This window comes from Crocodylus siamensis, chromosome 9, assembly GCF_052110815.1.
Source record: "Crocodylus siamensis isolate JL-2025a chromosome 9, ASM5211081v1, whole genome shotgun sequence".
Classification (NCBI taxonomy): Eukaryota; Metazoa; Chordata; order Crocodylia; family Crocodylidae; genus Crocodylus; species Crocodylus siamensis.
The window spans coordinates 29961649-29981665 of NC_143403.1; the positions used below are offsets into that span (position 1 = coordinate 29961649).

The 20017-nt window shown below is 44.2% G+C and overlaps 1 long non-coding RNA gene across 1 annotated transcript in view; it reads right to left on the bottom strand.

Moving 5' to 3' along the window:
• The window catches only part of LOC149857259 (uncharacterized), a 73499-nt gene extending 53966 nt beyond the window's left edge, over positions 1 to 19533 (bottom strand). The window contains exons 1-4 of the long non-coding RNA XR_016444332.1: positions 19406 to 19533; positions 18616 to 18716; positions 16865 to 16961; positions 13448 to 13502 (exon numbers count right to left, since the gene is read on the bottom strand). This is a non-coding gene — a long non-coding RNA (uncharacterized LOC149857259). The remainder of the gene's footprint in view (positions 1 to 13447; positions 13503 to 16864; positions 16962 to 18615; positions 18717 to 19405) is intronic.
• Between the last annotated feature and the right edge of the window lie 484 nt (positions 19534 to 20017).

A 20017-nucleotide genomic window follows, 5' to 3' on the forward strand; every position in this document is an offset into this window, starting at 1 on the left:
TTCATCCAAATGAGACAAAAAACAACAAAGTTATAGATATTTCATTGATTACCCATTATACTCTATGGCTGGATCTCCAAGGCGGTTCTGGAGCTTTTCCAAAGTGGTTTGGAAGCTCCAAACCACTTTGGAAAGCCAGCGCTTCGATCCGGACATGAAACCTCACACAGCCCAGGTGATTGATTTTACGCACATATTAAGCATTTGGCTAGAAAAATAGTTTTTAGTTTAGGGTTGCAGGCTTTTGAAAATAGACTGTTGCACATTTTACATTTCTTTTCACTTAAAAAGTATAAAGTGTACATTTCAAGCTAATTTAACTGAACAGTGAAAAATTTAAGGAAGGACACAGCATTTAAGCAAAGGATGGTCTTATATATTTCTCCTCCAAGCTTTCATCAGCATACCACACCCCAAAATTCCAAGTGCCAATTTCTCCTGCAAGCCTGCTATCTGCATGTACACAATGTATAACAATCAGAATTAAGCTTGCACGTACACCTTGAGACATCTCATTGACTGACTTGAAAAATGTAACCTTTATATTTTCTTAACTTAGATACTTTTATTATATATTTGCTTTATCATTCTATAAATTTTGCCAAATTTCAGATTAGAAAACAAGTACGCAAGAATGGATAGGTGACTGGAAGTAACATATGCAACAAAAATGACCTTTTCTATGGTTTACAATATGCAACAGGATTTCTCATCTCAATGTAAGCCTGGATCTAGACCATCCGTTTTTTCAGAGGTAAGTTTCCTGTAGGTTTTTTTGAGCTAGTAGTCTTTATGAATCTCAGCTGGTGCATCTACACATGCATTTGATCCAGGCTCAGTTTACTTAAGAGTAAACTTCTGCAGATTAAGCACTTCTGGGCAGGCATCTACACATGCAGAGACCAGGCAGCAAATTTGCTGTTCTTAGCACCAAATTTCCTGTAGTTCTACAATGGGTCCCTGCCACCACTCAGGGGAACTCTGGCTCCAGCCACAGCTGCCAGCAGACAGCAGCCCTCTTCAAAAGGCACCCTGCTTTCTCCTCTCTGGCCAGCTGCTTCACTGCCCAGGAGTAGCGTGCTCAGCACAGGGGCAGCATGCGGCAGCTACTTGCCCACTCTGCCTCCCCATGCTATGGCTGCTTCAGCCCCTGCCCCTGGCAGTCATGACAGGTGTTCTGGCTTCCTCCTGGCTGCCATGCTGGCCCTGCTAACCTGCCATGCTGACTGCCACCTGGCCCATGGCTGTCTGAGGCTGGCTGGCTCCCCCCCCATGCAGCGATCACCTACCTGGCCACAATGTACCATCCCAGGGATGCTGCCACTGCCGTGCAGCTTCTCCTGGCAGGGACACCAATTAGGAGCTTCTGGATGTCACTGCTGTGGTTGCTGTCACCCTCTTGAACCTCCAGCCTTGCTGTGTCTGGGACTGCCAGGCCAGTCAGGACTTGTGGCAGCACATCATCTAACACACCCGGGACAATGGACAGAGGCTACAGACCTTTTGCATGACCCAGACCACCTTCTGGGACTTCATGGAACAGCTCTGGCCACACCTGGAGTGGTAGGACACTGGTATGCACCCACAGACACCTGGCTGACTCTCACCCCGCTCAAGCTGGCCACTCCCACCAGCCTCCAGTACATCAGTCACCTGTTTGATGTGGACAAGGTCACCTCTGGGGAGGCTGTCCTGGAGTGCAGTGCCCTCCAGAATGTCCTGGGGGACACCATGCTCCACGTGCATGACCCTCTGGTGGTGATAGCAGGGTTCTCTTCCCTGTGATTCCCCCAGTGCACTGGGGCCCTAGACAGGAGCTGCATCCCTGTCATCTATAGCTCGGTGCCATGGCCATACTACCCCTCCTCATTGGGGACCCCACCTACCTGCTCCTGCCCTGGCTCATGCAGCCCTACACCAGTCACCTGGACCCTGCCAGGCCAACTTGAACTGCTGCCAGGGCTCGACCCGCACCTTGGTGGTGTGCACCTTTAGGTGCTGTAACACAGCATGGGCCTTAGTAGCTATTACTAGCAGGGGCCTGACTGGCAGCTAGGCAGCCTGCACATGCCTGCAATGCCAATTAGGCAGTGGCCTGACTGGGAGCGGGGCCCACCTGTGCTCTATAAGAGCTGAGCTCTGAATTGCAAAGAGGCAGCAGTTTGCTGCTGCAGCTGAAGGAACAACACTTGGCTGAGCTGCTTCCCATGGAACATCCTTGGAGGTAAAGGCTGGGGCTATAGGGAAGGAGGTGGCCCCATGGTCCTAGGCATGATAGAAAACTGCACCTTGCCAGGAATGGGTGGCCAGGTGGGACTGTCTGTGGTGGGACAGTCCCCCAGAAATGCCAGGTCAGTTACCGCCCCACTGGAAGGCAAGTATGGGGTTGCCTCCTAACCCCAGCCCCACATCCCTGGTGATTGAGATTGAGCAGAGGTAGCTCAGACTCACCAAGAGTACTGAAGCAGGGCTCAGGTCATTGGAGGGACCTGTGGCAGTGCCCAGACTCTAGGTGGAGGACAGAAGCTGCATATAGGAGCCAGCATGAAGCTCCTGAGCTTTGGAGAGCTATTAAGGAAGATCCCAGGGCCAGGGATAAGGGAATAGCTCAGGGAGGGCTTGGGGACAGGGCTTGGAGCCCTGATCCTGAGCGTGTGGGGTTGGAGCCCTGAGAGAGTGTGTGTGGCCTTGGAGAGCAGTGTGGGGCCCAGGGCCCATTGTGTGTGTGTGTGTGTGTGTGTGTGTGTGTGTGTGTGTGTGTGTGTGTGTGTGTAAAAAAAGAGAGAACCCAAGGTAAGGGCACTGGAACCGCAATCTCCAGTGGGGAGTGAGAGTCCCACGTAAGTCTCCAGGGCTTGGGTCCCAGTGCTAACTAGCTGGAGGAAACACCTGCAAGGCATGGGATACAATAAGGAGAGGGCAGAGTCATATACATATGCCCTTGTCATCAGGGCAGATAAATGGACAGCCTCCCTCCTGATTAACATTGGATAATTCATAACATTAAGGCATGGCAGGAAAGGAGGTGGGTGGCTGGCTCTAAGACAAGTAGGTGGGCCTATGTTTAGATCGGGCCCGGGATGCCTACTTGTTACAGGTATCTCAAGAGCCACTGATGCTCCGTCACTGCCCACCTCAGAGTCACTGAGGACAACCTCTCCCAGATCATCATCATAGTTTCTATGCTGCATAACATCTGCAAGACCCAGGGGGGAGCTCTTCTGTGAGGTCTGGGTGAAGGAGGTAAGTCATACAAAGGACACCCGGCAGCAAGAGCAACAACCTGTGGTGGCAGCAACGGGCTCCCCCCTCTCCCCAATGAGGCCCAAGGAGAGACACAACTTGTGAGCGGGGGCCAGGGCACTGGGTGCAGGAGGCCCCAGCCAACCACCTTCTTTGGCACTTCTGCTCTATCTCACCTGCATCACTGCCCACAGACCCCTCCTACCCCCATCACCACACTCACTGCACTCATGTCTCACAAGAACAAGTTTTATTTTCCTCACATCAACCAAAGTCCCCTTGTCCCTTCCACAAACATAGCCTCTCCACCACCATACCCACTCACCAACAATAAAAAAAATTTCTTTCCCATGAAAACTATTTACAATGTCCTTTGTGGGCTGGCCTGGGATGGGGGCCCTGGGGTGGGAGTGCTTAGGGGGGAGAGCCCACAAGCAGGTGGCTAGCATCCTGGCCTCTGGCTATTCCTCTGTGGGTGCAAATGCCATGGTGAGGCAGCAAGTTGGGGGCTCTCCCAGGGGTGATGGCAGCTGCTGGTCCCCTCGTGTGGGCAGCTCTCCCTCCAGCAGCTGGTGGCCAGAACCAGCAGCGCCAGCTTTCAGCCCTGGCCCCACTGCAGGCAGCCCCAGATTTTCAACCATGTGGAGCTGGAGTGAGTGGAGGGGCTGAGCCCAGGTAGAGGGACTGGGTGGCACTGGACCTGTGGCAGGGTCCAGGGCAGGGACTCCTGGGGGAAGCATAGGACCTCCTCCCAAGCCCAGACAGAGGTCTGCTGCTGGGTGGAGGAAGGCTGCCAGGGGCCAGGTGGAGTAGGGTCAGGGGCTGGGCAGCAGGTGGCATGAAGGTGACTGACAGGGTCAGAACAGTGTCCAGCACCCAGCAGTCATCACCTGTGATCTACACTTCCCAGGCCAGGATGGCATTCTGCTCCTGCAGCAGGTTGAGCCATTCATGCTCCAGGGCCAGAAGCTGTTCGCATAGAGGTAGCCCAGCCCTGGGGCAGGAGAGGCTCCCAGCCTAGAGCCGTGGGGCAAGCCTCAAGCTGGCCCCCTAGTGGTAGGGCTGACCCAGGAGCAAAGTTGCTCCTGGGTCGCATCTCCACGTGCATAACTGTGCAGTAACTAATCCTACATAAATTTGCTACCTGGATTTGCAGGTAACATTTACTCATAATTAAGGGTTTTTACTGTGCAGTACACTAGGCTATTGTACAATTAGGCATCTTGTGTAGCTGCACCCAGGGTTAATACTTCCTCATTGATCATATTTATTTTTTTTGTGAAATTAAAGCTAATAAATAATTTTTTAAAATACCAGACAGACAGGAGTTAGCAATAGAGTGACCTTAATCCATAAACAACTTTTCAGATCAGGATTTCTTATTCATAGAAAGTATGCTGAGGTCAATTTCCAAAACAGAAGTAACATTATCAATATGCTCAGTGTATTTTGTGATGAATCCTATGGTTTTTGGAGAACATTGCTGGAAGAAATGGAACATTTTAATCCCCCTCCAGAGTGAATGGGAGTTAATAGTTTTCAGCACCCATTAGGGACTCAGCAATTTGCAGGATTGGACCTTTACACAGAAATTTGCAATATTTAAAATTCAATAGTGGTTTTTTTCTCTTCATTGATGTCAGATATTTATTCATAATCCTACAATGTGCCAGCTAATGACTTGAAGGTAAAGGCACATAATATTAAAACAATACATTTATCTATAATTACACACTGATTTCAGGCAGTCACTTTCTGATCTATTTTCCTTCACTTCTGTTTTTGTAAATCCTCATAGTCTACTGCTGGAAACCTCATTCTATAAAGTAGAATTTTTAAAAAAATCAGTGTCTATAGCAACCCTAGAGCTACAGAAGGTGAAAAGAATTACATTCTTAATTCACAAGACCCTTTTTACACATAATCATTTCTTTTAGGTAAAGGTCAAGTTACAAGACTTTTTGAATTATGCATAGTGATTTCCATTTTGACTTATTATTCAGCAGTATAAAATTTATGATGTCAGATTTCATGACAGTTAAACCTGAGTTTGTTCTATTTTACAATGACATCTGGATCCAGAGAATAGCAAACCTCCTATATTAAAATTTCCTATAAATGATGTTAGATTAAAAAATACATGCTCAGATGCTTAGAAAAATGTACATACTGGGTTTTGATAAACAGAATTAAGCATAGAAGACTGAAAATAGAAAATAAATATTTATAGCCAATTATGAAAACTTCACTTGTTTGGGCTTCATAGTGCTGATTTTTTTTATATAACTGCTAATGTATACTATTTTATAGGCAACTGAAAATAATCTGTGAAATATGTTCAATATGGCAGCTTAATATACCTATGAAATAAACCGTGCTCTTCAAGAAATTATAAATGTGTAAAAACACAGGTTTTATTTGTTAATGTGTGTGTAACACAGGTAATGATTTTCAGCTGACAGTACAATTATTTATTATGACACTGCAACACCTTTAGTGAAAACTGAGTAGCCTTTAGGTGTTCTGCACTGTTCACTCATGCAAAGAATTCTTGTCAAATATTTTAATGAGAAGAAAAGTATGGCAGTCAAGATTAAAAGTCAAGGTGACCTTTAACTGAGCAAAACACTATCTACATATCACCTTACATTTTTTTAAGGTCATCACTTCTTTCTTGAAAAGTCATTCTGTAAATAGAAGAATGTGGTACAAGAGTGCATTCAAAAAGCTAATCATAAAAACTGTTCTTAGTTCAAAATTAAGGTCTGCATTACACACCTTTTAAATTACTCCTGTCCTTTGATATGAAACTGATATGTGTGCTCAGTTGTCTACAGAAAAATCACATGATATTAAAACATGGACACAGATTTCTCCCATTGATAAAAGCAATGCAGCATTGGAAAGTGGTGGGTCTTTTTTACAAAGAGCAAACTGTTTAGACTAGCTTGATTTAGAGGTCCTGGGCAAGATGTACTGAAAATAAGACCTGTAGGCAAAGGTTAAGGGGGACTTATGCCTAAAGGATTTGTAACTTGCACCTGACCACTAACTGACCTAATGTGGCAATTCTGTAGCTCCCTTTCTCCACAAGAAAGGGACTCCACAAGATTAGTTGTGCAACTACACACTGTTCACTTTACTTCATCCACTTTACTTCCTGTCCTATGCAGGAGAAATTCCTAGGTCGATATTTAAACAGGGTTTAGATGGTAAAGCCTATGCACCACCAGAATATCAAAAAGGGGCCACAGAGAGAAATAATTTAGCCCAGTATTTATAAATAATTTCAAAACCATTTTCTTAATCATTGTTATTGTTATTTGGGTTAAGCCATCCACCAAAGATACAGTAATTATCAAATACTCTACTATAGGCTCAGACTGAAAGAACCCCTACCTTTGATCTCTATCCACTGTAAGGCCCCCCTCTACACATTACAGGTATCACACAATTAACTGGTTAATTGCACAGTTACCCTGAGACCAGCTACATGTGCAAAGTAGCTATCATAGCATAAAAAACTTCAATCAACTATGAAGTTAGATCTCAAAAATGTGCACTTAGGAGTTGGTTGCTGTCGAGCTTTAATTAGCACATGCAACAGGGTCTCACAGAGTCTCCAGCTGGGTCCTGGAAGCTATAAGGGAGGGTTGTGATCTCCCAGCCTCTGGAGTGCATCATGAAACCCCTGGGGTGGGGAGATCACCACAGCAATGGTCTCCCTGCCTTGGGGGGTTACATAAACAGTAGCTGTGTCTCGCAGCACAGGAATTCATGGGGTGCCTCCATGGCTGGGAGCTCCACAGCTGAGGGGCTCCTAGCCAGTAGGGCTTGCTTCTTGCTGTGTGGGGGAGCTGGAATAGGGCTCTGCCTGCACTTGCAATAAGGTGCAATGGGATCTAATGCATGATCCCACAATCATGCTTCCTGCCATGTACATGTGGTATGGCAGGAGGCACAATTGTGTGAATCATGCATTAGATCCCATTGTACCTTTACCTGCATGTATTGGGGAGGGGATGGGGGATCTAAAGAACAGAGTTCCTTTTACTGAAATATGGTCCATAACTGAAAGACTTTGTTTTGTTCATAGTTACTGGATATCCAGTTTTCACTCATCTTCTTAAGCTTTGTTTAACGGGCCTTAGAGAAAAAAGTAGTTTTTAGAGATAATTGGAATTTTTTTCTATGAAATATTTTAAAATCAAAAAACACTGAAGCTGTTTGTGGGAAAAGCTGGAATCTGGTGAATTTCATTTTTCAAAAATTTATTTTTAAGTTTTAATCTTAATTCCAGTCCATTTGAGCAAAAAAGTTTCTGTTTTAAAATGCAAGGAAAAACAAAATTAGATAGTTATAATGAAAACCAAACATAATTTCAAAAACTTTCGAAATTAGCATAATACTTTAAATGGATTTTTTCATTAAATTTAAACGTTGTAAAAATTAGAGAAACCTTTTCTCAACCTTTAATTACCAATACACACAAAACTTATTTTGTGGTATATTCTAATTTATATTTATAGATGTATTAACATCTCAAATCCCTTGGCTTCTATACATCCATTATAAAATGTAAGGCTTCAGTCTTACAGATACTTACATAAATGAATCACTTTAAAAACAAACAAAAAATCACTGAATTCAAAGCATATATCTATGTATTAATTATAATTACAATATAAAAGATAGCTTTATTTTCATTTTAAACAACAGAAAAAAACTGTCTTCTCTGTATCCGCAAGCATGAACTTTAAAGCCTAAATAACATCCCTGCTGGAACTCAATATCTTTGGTTAGGGTGTGTGAAAATTTACAAAGTATGTTGATATTACCTAAAAATATTGGAAAAGGGTTTTGGAATCAATGGCTTCCCTTTCCTCTCCATCTAATATACTTACAGTCATGGAATTCAAATTTTCCAATTCTAGCAAAGTATAGTCCATGTGAAATATCATGGAAATGGTACCTTTATTTTATTAAAATAACCATTGTAATACTTTCTTTCATTGGGAGTCTTTAGAGCATTTAATACATGTAGGGTACATGCAGACATTACATCAGATTAACCCAACATTTTAATTTAGGTCCATCTCAGTGTCAATCTGTATAGCTGTTTGGGCAGGTTAGATTGGGCAATAAATAGCTATCCTGATCTAACTTAGTTCACCTGAGAAAGTAAACTAATTTAGATCAGAAACAGATTAGTCTGCTTTAAAGAACATTTGTGCACCTTGGCTAAGGACAAACATTCAAAAAGCCTGAACCTGAATTGATTAAATCTTTGCAGATTAGTCTAACCTGGCTAGGCTAAACTGGTTTGAAATCAGACAGACATTCTCTCTGGACTGAGGAAATTCAGGCACATGCCTGCAGTGGCTCAGGCTAGAAACCAGGGGGCGCCGGAAGAGCCCTCCCTTGCCTTCTGCAGGGAGCTGAGCTGAGGGGAAGTGGCCAGGCCCCAGCAGGACTCTCTCATTAGGGAGTTCTGCCTGCACGGTCCCACACTTTTCCCCGTTGGCTGCTCAAGGGGCAGAAGTGTTGCCACCGGGCTAGCAGTGTGAGGTAAGGAGGTGAGGGGGATGCAGTGCATGCATCTGTTAATGATACGGAGCTTTTCAATCTCCTTCCCTGGTTCGTCATACTCTCTGCAGCAAACTGACAGGCAAGCAAGCCAGTGGGGAGCTGATAGTGATAAGTCTTTATCACCCAATTAGCAAAACAGTGGCTCTATTACTTCAAACTTCTTAAACAGCTTACCAGATGACCTGTTGATTAGCTCCAAACAGCCCTAAGCAGTCACTGTTCAGTGAAATTGGAGACAAACACACAGACACCTCTCAGCATTAGCTAGCATACCACATGCCTATGGTCTATGGGGCTGGGGTCCATGTTGTGGGAGAAGGGAGGGAGTGGGGGGGTGGGATTTCCTGCTTGGGCGGGGGGGGGAGGGGTAAACCAGGAAAACACCTGCTGTGTCTGCAGTCTCTCCTGGAGCCTTACACAGTATTAGCTAGCATACCACATGCTGGCTATGCTCCATGCTATGGCAGAGAGAAGAAAGGGATCCCTGCTCAAGAAGTGAGTGGTGAGGGGGCAGGGGTGGGGAGCATGGGAAAGCCAGCAGACCTTGTTGTGCCTGCAAGTCTGCTGGAGCTCTGGCCAGGGAGCAGAGGGGAGGGGCCAGCTCTGCTGTGGAGCAGAGAGCTCCACCCAGCCCAGAGAGCATGCCAGGATGCTGGGGGACTCTGATTTAACTTAAACCAGCAAGGGGGCTGGGACAGATATTGTATAAACCAGTTTGAGCCAAATCACTTAAGTCTGATACTACATTCAACCAGGTTTATCTCAAACTGGTTTCAGCCATTTTCAAAGATTTATGGGCACTGAACATCTGTTCTGTTACAGGTTTAAACCAGTTTCTGATCACTTAAACCAGTTTATGTGTAATGTCTATCCCTATCCCTTAGAAGTAAAGCTGAACCACTAGCCCCAGCCCCAGCCTCAACCCCAGCCCCAGTCCCAGTCCCACCAGTCCCAAGGCTGTGTTCTGCATATCCCTGCAACTCTCCCACCCTTAGACCAACAACTCCCACTCTGAGCTGAATGCATCTGGTTGCTGCTGTAGGAACAACTACATTATTTGTAATAGAAAAAATGACGGCATAGTTTTAGATCTTGGTATTTATAGTTCATTCTAAAAAAATTCTCTGGCTTTATTTGTACATCTATTAACATTTTGGAACTGCTAGGAAATACAGTTAGGTACCATTAATCTGAAAAAATATACATTATTAATAGGTGATTTAACTATGCTGATGATGACAATTTGCAGTAAGTGAGGATCTGGCCTCAATGGAGCTATACCCATTTCTATTTCAGAAAAATAAGGTCTTCATTTTTTTGCCAGTACTAGAATCTACAATTGTCAGAGAATATTGAGGCAATTGGTTTATGCATGCAGCAATCATAATCTGAATAAAAACAGGTAAAAATTATAATGTTATTATAGCCAATGAAACGTCTTTAATATTTTATATATTATATGCATGTAAAATACACAAATTATACTTTACTTAAAATTCTACTTTTCCTTTTTTCCTTTTTTTACATGATAAATTTTCTCTCATTTTTCATTTAAATCAGGCCTTCATATCTACAGTCTTTATTTAAAAATATATATATTATACTGTCTTTATTTCTAAAATTGGTTAAGATTTTTATTGACAGCTGCTGACTTTTTGAAACACAAAATACAACACTACAGCTACTAAAGCTAAACAGTTTCTCCAGTGTTAAATTATAGGGTGCTTGTACACGTGATGTCATTACCACACACGTGACAAAAATGTCACTTTCTGCGGCTTAATGGCATCACACTGTACACATGCAAGAGTCTGGGAGGTTTTTAAATTAGTTTGCATCATTGCAAACTAAACTACATGTTGATGTAGTTTAGGTTGCAATGTTGCAAATTGCAATGATGCAGATGTTAGCTCACCAACACTTCTTCAAGCCTGCCCAGGCTTCTAGCACCCAGTGAACCATTCCCACCATTTTTTCTGGCTGTCAGCACATCTAGCCACCCTCCTGCCTCCTCCCAGTGCTGCCCCAGGGGCAAGCTCAGTGTTCTGGTGGCAGGGACAGTGCATGGGCACAACAAGCCCAGGCAGGCTCAGGGAAGCATTGGATTGGGTGTCTCTGAGCTGGAGCAGCACCTGGCCAGATAGCAGCCTTCCAGGGTGGCCCCAGGCTCCTTGCACCATCCCTACCACTGTTTATGGCCACCAGCAAACTCAGTTGTCCCCCTACCACCTTCATGCGCTGCCCCAGGAGCAAGCCAGCCCATTTCTGGGTGGCCCCAGGTATCCTGCCAGCTGCAGGAGCCTGCTGAAGGCAGAAGTGGTGAGGGGCCTGATCCTTTTTTTGGGGGGGGAGGGTGCAGCCTGCCTGCATCTCCAATGGCCAAAGCATGCACTGCTGACCCCTGAACCATAAAGAAGCCATGAGGAACCCTGCTGTGGGGGGCCCCAGGCCTTCTCTCTGTGGCAGTGGTACCTTCCCAAGGCCACCTGGATGAGCTGCTAGCTGGTCGGGGTTGGTGGAGAGTTGGGTTAGGCTGGGTACTGCCTCCATGTTGGAGCAGCACCTGGCTTGCTAACAGTCTTTTGGGCAGCTCCAGGGGTATGCTAATACCACAGAAGGAAGGACCGGGGCCCGCCACAGCTCAAGGGCCACTCAGCCCACCAGTAGCTCACTCCCTGGCTACAGGCAGGCTCCGGCTCTGACAAAAAAAAAAAAAAGATTGGGCCCCTTGCTGTAATGTGGTGGAAAAATTTAAATGGTGGGTTTCAATAAAAAAACCACTGTTTCAATGTAGGAGGAATAGAATAAAACCCTGAGAACTAAACCCCTGTTATGTGTACAAGTGCCCATTAACTGGAACAGTTAACATTAGCCCAGTACTTTAGGTTCATTACAACATAGACACATACCCTGCGTGACTGCTGCAAAGTGGAGGCATCATTTCTAAAGATTTAGTGATCTGGTATTAAACAGACTACATTATGAATAGCTTTGTGCCAAGAGTACCTTTGCACCAAATTGTGATTTATAATTAGGGAAAGGAAACTAGATTGTTAATTATGTACAAAGTCCTATCCTCAAGAAAAGCTGTGCAATTACTGTTATGGCCTTGTAATTGAAAATAGTCTTTCTATACTCAAGAGGACAGCTTTTTATACTTAAATCCTTTCTCTATAAGCAAAATCATATGCATGTAATTGTTTTTAAAGGAGGAATCTTAGAAGTTCCTCCCCATAAGCTTCCATCATGCTCTCCTTGTAAGCCTGTTTTCTGCTTGTACGTGGCCTAATTTTTGATGGCTTATGAATGATCTGCAATTTAATTAATGTACCAGTATACAGATTGAGTGTGTACGCTGATTAATGTATTCTATATCATATGGATTCTTACTCATACTAGCTCCACTGCAGATAACTCCTTTACCTGATTTTACATTAGTGTGAGAAGACAATTGGAGCTAAGATTTTAAAAATAAAAACTTAAAGTTACATTCCAAAATTTGTATTTATATTTGCTGGTACCTAATTTTTTATAAATACTGGCTGGGTCGTCCTAATTACTTCTAATTACTAAACTCTAGTATCCTGTTTAAGTATAGAGATAGATAACTTGGTTTAAGACCAATATTTTAAATCTCATCTTATTTTCAGGACATGTTTTGATGGTTGCCTTCATTTAATTCTCAGCTCTCTTTTGCTAAATATTAAAAATGATCATTGTTACTTACTTTCATGAACACATCTGACTGCCATTTTTTAAAAAATATTTTTTGTTAAAAATGGCCCATTACTCTAGTGACTGAGCTTAAATGCTAAACTAGAAAGGGATTATTATTCTAAATTTAGGGTTTGATTTAAGACAATAGGATGAATTGGAACAGATTATTGGGCTCCAAACCACAGCTGATAGGGAATCTGGGATTCTGGTGTTGGAGGTGAAGAACAAGTCCAAATAGCACAGAAAGGAAAAGGATTAGAAAATAGCAGACATACACATAGTCTTTTCCCTGCTGTTTATCATTTTATTAGGAATTATATTTCATAGCAGAAAGATGCCCTATATAAGCTCATCAAAAAAGCAATATAATATTGCTACCAGCAATAAATCATTCCCAGGGGGCATATCTACATTTTCAATTAATACAACTAAATAAACTCCAGTGAAATTTGAGCCGGAGTAAACTACTCCTAACTTCACTGCCTACATGTATGTTTAAACTCAGTAATTTACTCTGTACCTGTGTTTGACAAGACTATCCAACAGTGCTGTAAATTAGACTACACTGGCTGAATTGTCGCACACATGTAGATAGAGATGCTTTATTGTGCAGTAAATTACTGTGCAATCAAGTGCATGTATGGACACGTCCAGGATGTACCATAGCAGAATGCCAGTTTGCCTCTTAAATGGTGAATATATTGACTTCTGCTTCAAAACAAAGTATATACCTATACTGAAAACCCTTGTTGTGGCTCACTGGTATATACACAATTTAAAGATACAAAATGTAAAGATATATACTACATTTGAAGCAAAACCTGCTTGGCTAATACTCAGAAAATCACAAAAAAATGCAAAACATAGGAAACAAACATAGAAATAGGCATACTGTTACCTTTGGAGTATCGAAAATCAGGCATCGCAACTCAATTTAATGGCACTAATTGGAGCTAGGGACACAAAAGATATATCTGCTTAGAAACTACTGACATATAAAATAGATTTTCCTTTCAGGACCAAACAGTACTTCAATATTAGTGTAAATATGCAACCATATTTTGAAAGCCTTAACCTGATGTACACACAGGAATCTCATCTGTAGAGAGAGTTGTTTATTAAAACTAACCCTGTTTTATTTTCCAATCATACTACAGAGATAAACCAAAATTATAGAAATAAAAATGTCTGGCAGGTAGTTTCATTTGCCTGTTTTATTACAAATCCATATTCAGATATGTTAATATAAAGATGTACAATATTACATAAAGGGCACAAAAACTGACATTGTGACACTAGTGGTTGAATGGCTCGGCTATTGTAGCAGGTCTTATTCAGCTATTTTCTAGTACTCTCATCAGTCTTTTGTGTGAAAGTCTTTGGTGAGAGTCAAGTCTGAACTGATAAGGCCTTGGAGACATAATCACTGGCCTTCATTTTCCATTGACAGCACCATGCAGCCAATTCACAAACATTTTCATATTAATATTGAGCAATTTCCCTACATTCTAATCCATCAAAGTAGGCTATTAATCCTTCCCTTACTGTTCTCTATTCAAATGCTAACAATTTTCTTCTCACAAGCTAAAACATTTGTCCTACAGCTCCTCACACAAAGACACTGTATTGTCAGCAATGATTGATCAGAGTATTAATATGAGGGATGCTGTGTAAATTATATCAATGATACCATACATATGTGGGGAAAAATCTTTTAAAGAGATGAATTGAATGTAAAAAAAATAATGAATAATTTTCCCAAGGAACATTTTAAAATACTCCTTATAGTGTGTTTTGTTGAAATTTATTAAGAATTTTAGTGGTTCTAGGGCTATCATTTTCTTGCTAAAAACAAAATAAAGCACAGTATAACTTATTTGAAGATGATTTTAAAAAATATTCATTAAAATGAAGGCCTCACAATATTGAACAGCAGTGTATGTTCAGTGTAAATATGTTTAACATACAAGATGTTTAACATAATTTTATTAACATGGTGAGATGTACAAGGTAAGTGTAGAATGAGAAAAGAAGGTGAGAAAATAGACACAGAGCTAGAAAGCTAGATGCACAGTTGTGCTCAAGCAGAACTCAGTATGTGCATTTGTCTGTGAGGTCCTACCTTTTTGCAGCCATCTCACACCCTGGGTTCTGAAAACTACAAAAGGCTGAACCAGAGCATGGTGCAAGTTATGGAAGATGACGCTTTTACTACTAGATAGTAGTCCCCAACCCAGAACTGTCCTCTTCCTTATCTGATATGGCCCCTCCTCATTCTGTAATGAGGGTATGGAGAAAAAGACTAGCCATATTTCTTAAAACAACCTCAAGTCCAACTTTACTGAAGAGAATTTATGAGGAACTAGGGAACAGGCCTATCATTGATATTTGTGTTTGGCTAGGTGCAGATGTTCAAAACTCCTGAGGCAATTTTGCAGTAACTTTTGCAGCTTTTTAAAAGCACCCTAGGCTAGTTCATGAGTTAACAGAACTCACATTTGCTCCTTGTGGGGGGGGGAGGGGCAGGCATGGAGGTGGCATGCACTGGCTGAGGCCAGCCAGCTGCAGGCACTCTCATGTACCTCCCAGCAGGCCACTGGAGAATTTAAAGCCCAGCTGAGTAGGTGAGCAACCAGTCACCCCTGATTGGCCAGCACAGCCCTAGCCCCACCCCCTGCCAGCTGTGAGTGGTGACTGGTATGGAAGGGGAATAGAGAGCCCCCCACTGCCTGGGCCACCCCAGCTATGCTGGCTCAGATCTTCAGGGGGTTGGGGCTGTGCATCTGTCTGCTGTGCCAGGAACTGGGAGTAGAGCCTCCCCTGCATGGGACCCTCCAGCTTGCTGGTTCAAGTCTAGAGGGGGCCAGGCCAGATCTGTGCAGCTGGGGACTTGACTCCTTCCTCTGCCCACACCCAGTTTGCAGCCCAGCAGACAGGGACAGGCCAAGGCTAGCATGCCACCCTGCAATGGGCGCACATGGGATGCCAGAGGACCGTGAACTAAGGTGATTTGCTATGTAATCTGGGACAGAAGTTTGAAATACTACTCTAACCTAAACCAACTGAGTCCAATACTACATCCACCCACGTTTATCTTGGACTGGGTTCTGACGTTTTGAAACTAGTCTCTGACACTTGACTGTAACTCAGGTTAAGCCGCCAGGGGCTTAAATACCATAGAAGAGTTCCTCTTCTCCCCCCTTCTCACCAAGGTTTCTTGTCCTTGCTCTGGAATATCAAAATATATCACTTCAGCAAACAAAAACAGTTTGTTCTTTGCCAGATAGCAGAGGTGTGCGAAATGGGCCATATTCAATTTGGATTCAGTCTGAATCGGGGACAGTAATTTGATTTGTTGATTTGCGTCACTGTCCCTGATTTGATTCAGCTGAATCTACATCTGAAGATTCAATGCTGATTTGGAGAATCAGTGATTTGGCCATAGACACAGTTTTAAATGTTTTTTCTACATACCTCGAGGTACCAGGCATGGCTTCTAAATGCTGTGATGCTGGGGTGGATGGAGCATCCCACAGGAGCATGGGGAGCCCCCACATGCTTGGCAGTGAACCAATGCTGGAAGTCCAATGCAGGGGGCTCCAGGAGGCATCAGTCACCCAGCCAGGAGGGCATGGGGGGGGAGTGCACTCCCCAGGGGACCCAGAAGTGAACCAGAAGTGCTTCTGGTCCACTTCTGGGTCTGCTGCCAAGAGCGCTGGAGAGCCTCCTGAGCTCCTGGGGGACACTTCATCCACCCTACCATCGCAGCATTCATGAGCCATCTGGTATCTTGAGGTATGTAGAAAAAACATTTAAAGCTGTGCCTATATCCAAATCGCCGAATCTTTCTGAATCTCCCCGAATTGATTCAGAGGGTTCCAATTTGATTCAGAGAGATTAAAGGGTCTCCTGACTTGAGATCAGGCCAAATCTCCTCTGAATTGAATAAGGGACCGAAGCTTCACACAGTCCTACCAGAAAGTACAAATGATACTGTGTACCATTTTTACTGAAGGCTGAAATGAAAAGGAGTAGCTGAGAAACCCAACAAATACTTAATGGTATATATCACTCCCCAAGAGTTCTGATCTTTTATTAGACCAACTAGATGGTTGCAAACAATGTCCTTATTTGCAAGCTTTCAGGCACACGTACCCTTCCTCAGGATAGGAGTGCAAAGATTTAAAAATATCTCCCAGGTGGAAATAACAATTCATATTTCACAGGAGAGCTGAAAGCTGGCGTAAGATCTCCTGTTGGAAAAGTTCATTTTATGCAAAATAGGCTCAGATAAAAGTTGGAGCAGTCTATTTACCTCAGAGCTGTCTGATGGCAAGCAGGCCATTGAATTATGCTTCTTTCTTGTTATGATGTTTCACATTTCACAGGAGGATGGATGATGGAAGGCTCTCCTGGGCAAGGAATTTCTTGTGTTGAGGCTGTTTTGCGAGCATGCAGATTTGGCTTGAAATAAAAGGCTGAGGCAAGGGTCAGTGTGGGGAAGCTCGGTGAACCAACACAGCACTAATTATCTTTTGACAAAACCATGGATTTTAAAAATTTGAGATATTGGGGGATACAGCTAAAGGTTTAGGAATCTGATGTATACATTTGAGACTGCAATGGCCCTGTATTGCACTTTTAGACTGCTTAATGAGGTTTCATCTTTCTATAGTCTCCCCTTCTTTCTGCTTTTGAACACAATAGCAAAAAATAAAAATCAATAACTTCTCAAATTCAAATCCAGCCCAGTATATCAGAATTCTTAGCATTTCACAATAGTTCAATCGTCTCTGTGAAATAAGCCTAGTGCTTGCAGCCCAAGATACTACGGACAACATTCCAGCTCTCAGAAACATCACCACCAATTGGCTGATCTTACAATGAGCTACTTGAAGACCATGGAGTGACATGGGGTTTGAAGTTAGCACTCTTGGCCGCATCCAGAGGAGTATGGCTGTGCAGTATGTGGTGCAGCAGGCACGTCTTTGGTACCACTTACTGCACATTAAGTTGTTTTCTGTGCTGCAAGGGAGCAGTCCAGTGGGGTTTTTTTATCCTTGGATAAAACCCATGCAAAAAAAAAAAGTGGAGCAGTGCATATGGGGACAGCATGCACCACTCAGAAAGAGAACCTGGCCAGCTGGAGCCATACTCCAGCTGCTGGTTAGGGTCCAAGTGGCAGGATCACCGTTGCTGCAGCCTCAGGGGCCCCCCTAAGACTGCTGGGGCCAGCCCAGTGCCTCCGCGACCCCACCCAGGGTAACCTACTGAATGCCAGAGGGTGCGTGGCATAGTCATTCCCCAGGGATAACTAGCAGTGGCACAAGGTCCTGCTGCTAGTTGTCCCTGGAGAACCAAATGTTCACACTCATGTGGATACAGCCATTGTTGGCAGGCTCAGTAAGGAGGACTTAACCTCATCAAGGCAGGACTGGAACATATTTTTCAGTGTACTCCAGACAACCTTGCACTGCCACTGATCACAATTTACTTTTGCAGATAAAGGACTTAGGTCTTCCTGGCTGTCAATCCACATAATTAAATAGTTAGTGAAATCATGCACAAAGTTTTGTTTGGGGGGGGGGGGCTGCAATTAAAAAAGCAAACATGCTGTTTTTAAATCCTTCCAGTTGGGTATATTATATTTTTAAAATGGGTAGTTAAAATATCTGTACTTTAAAGCCACTTAGAACCTCTTCCAATTACTTACATTAGTACTTTGGCATATATTCAGACCTTTTTTTCTGTTGAGTCAGACTCTTGAATTTGACTCAAAATAATATTCTGTCTTTTCTATATGCCCAAGCACCTATAGAGGATATCCTGAACTCCCCAGCTGTCTGACAACACAGGCATCCAGATGAATTTGCGATGTTTCACTGGAATACTAATAAAGTTCACATTAAATGTATAGTCATATGTTCAGGGATAATTCTGAGAGGTATTCATCGCCTTATCTCCCAGGCTGCCATAAAAGGTGCCTGTCACAGTGTTCAACAACTTTTACTCTTCCTGCCCTTCCTGAACTCTGTAGATCCACAAGTTAAGACTCAGATAGGATACATGATTGGACAGGAGTCCATCAAGAAATATCAAAGGTGTTGAACCGATGGCTCAGCAAAATCTTCCCTTTTCAAGCGGCGCTGAGTCATTATCCCAGTAAGCTGTAAGGCAAGGGATAGACAATTATTTGGGTTGGAGAGCCACATAAGGAGTTTTGGTGAGCTGTTGGAGGCCCAGAGAAGGGGTGTGCTGACCTAGCCTCGCCCCTCCCCCCCATTATGGCTATTTATACTACCCAGTGTGGCAGGTGGGGAAGGGACAGAGAGATGTCAATTGATCCTATCCAGCTCCATCCACTATGTACCTATTGAATTAGATGGAACAGACAAGTAGGCAGGTTTTTCATTGAAACAAGCTTTGGGACCACCATGGGCAGGGCGTACTCAGCTGGGTAGACGGGGTAGCGCTGCAGGTGGGCGAGGAGCAGCATCCAGGAATGGGCCAGGTGGACTTTAAACTCCCCCAGCGAGGCTTTAAACTAGTCTTGCTGGGGGACGGGGCCACAGGAAGATGAGGAGACGCCATCCGAGCAAGACAGGTGACAAAGGCAAGGAGTGCTAAGGTAAGGAACAGGGGTCCAGACAGTCTCCCTAAACGGGGGGTGGCACACACAGTCTTGCAAAGCCTTAAATGCCTATATACCAATGCTCGCAGTATGAGGAATAAACAGGAGTGTGCCCGCCGGCCTTTATTCACTCCGTAGGGTACCACCCTTTTGATGTCGTCCCGCCCCAGGACCCTTGATGGTAATGCGCGTATTCTTACTCCGCCTCGCTGCCTCCATTCTCACCTGCCATGTCCTGCTGTACTGTCAATGGGGGAGGTCGTCTAGCAAGTCCCTCGTAGCCCGGGTCCGACCCGGCGGGTGTACACAGGGCTCCAACCACCCCTGCACTCCGGACTCACGCCACCTTCAGAAGCGGACCCTAAGGAGGAGACACGTGGCTCCTCTTGCCCCTCTGGAGCCTTTCCCTATCCCTAATACCTAAAGGGTCGAGCCTCTACAATTACAGGTTTCGCTCCAGACCCTCAGTCCCTAGGACCTTTCTCCCTAATAGACACGGGCACCTGTGGTTCAGGCGGCGACCCCGCCTCAATCCGGCTCCTCCCTCAGGACCCTTGCCACCCTGCCGTGCCCCGTGTGCACCTGGTTCCTGTGGGTCTTCCACAACGCCTCCTCTACCCCATCGTCTTGTCCGGATGCTGTCCGTCCACTGCCAGCTCCTGGCAGCTGTTGCTGGTTCCCCTGCTCCTGCTCTTCCTGCTCCGGCGGTGACTGCTGCCGTCTGGCTTGCTCCTCCAGCGGTGTTGGCTGCAACCCAGCTTGCTTTCCCTGGGTAGGGTTCATTCCAGGGCTTGCCCCTGCTGTGATTCCTGTAGCCGCTCCACTCTCAGGCCATCC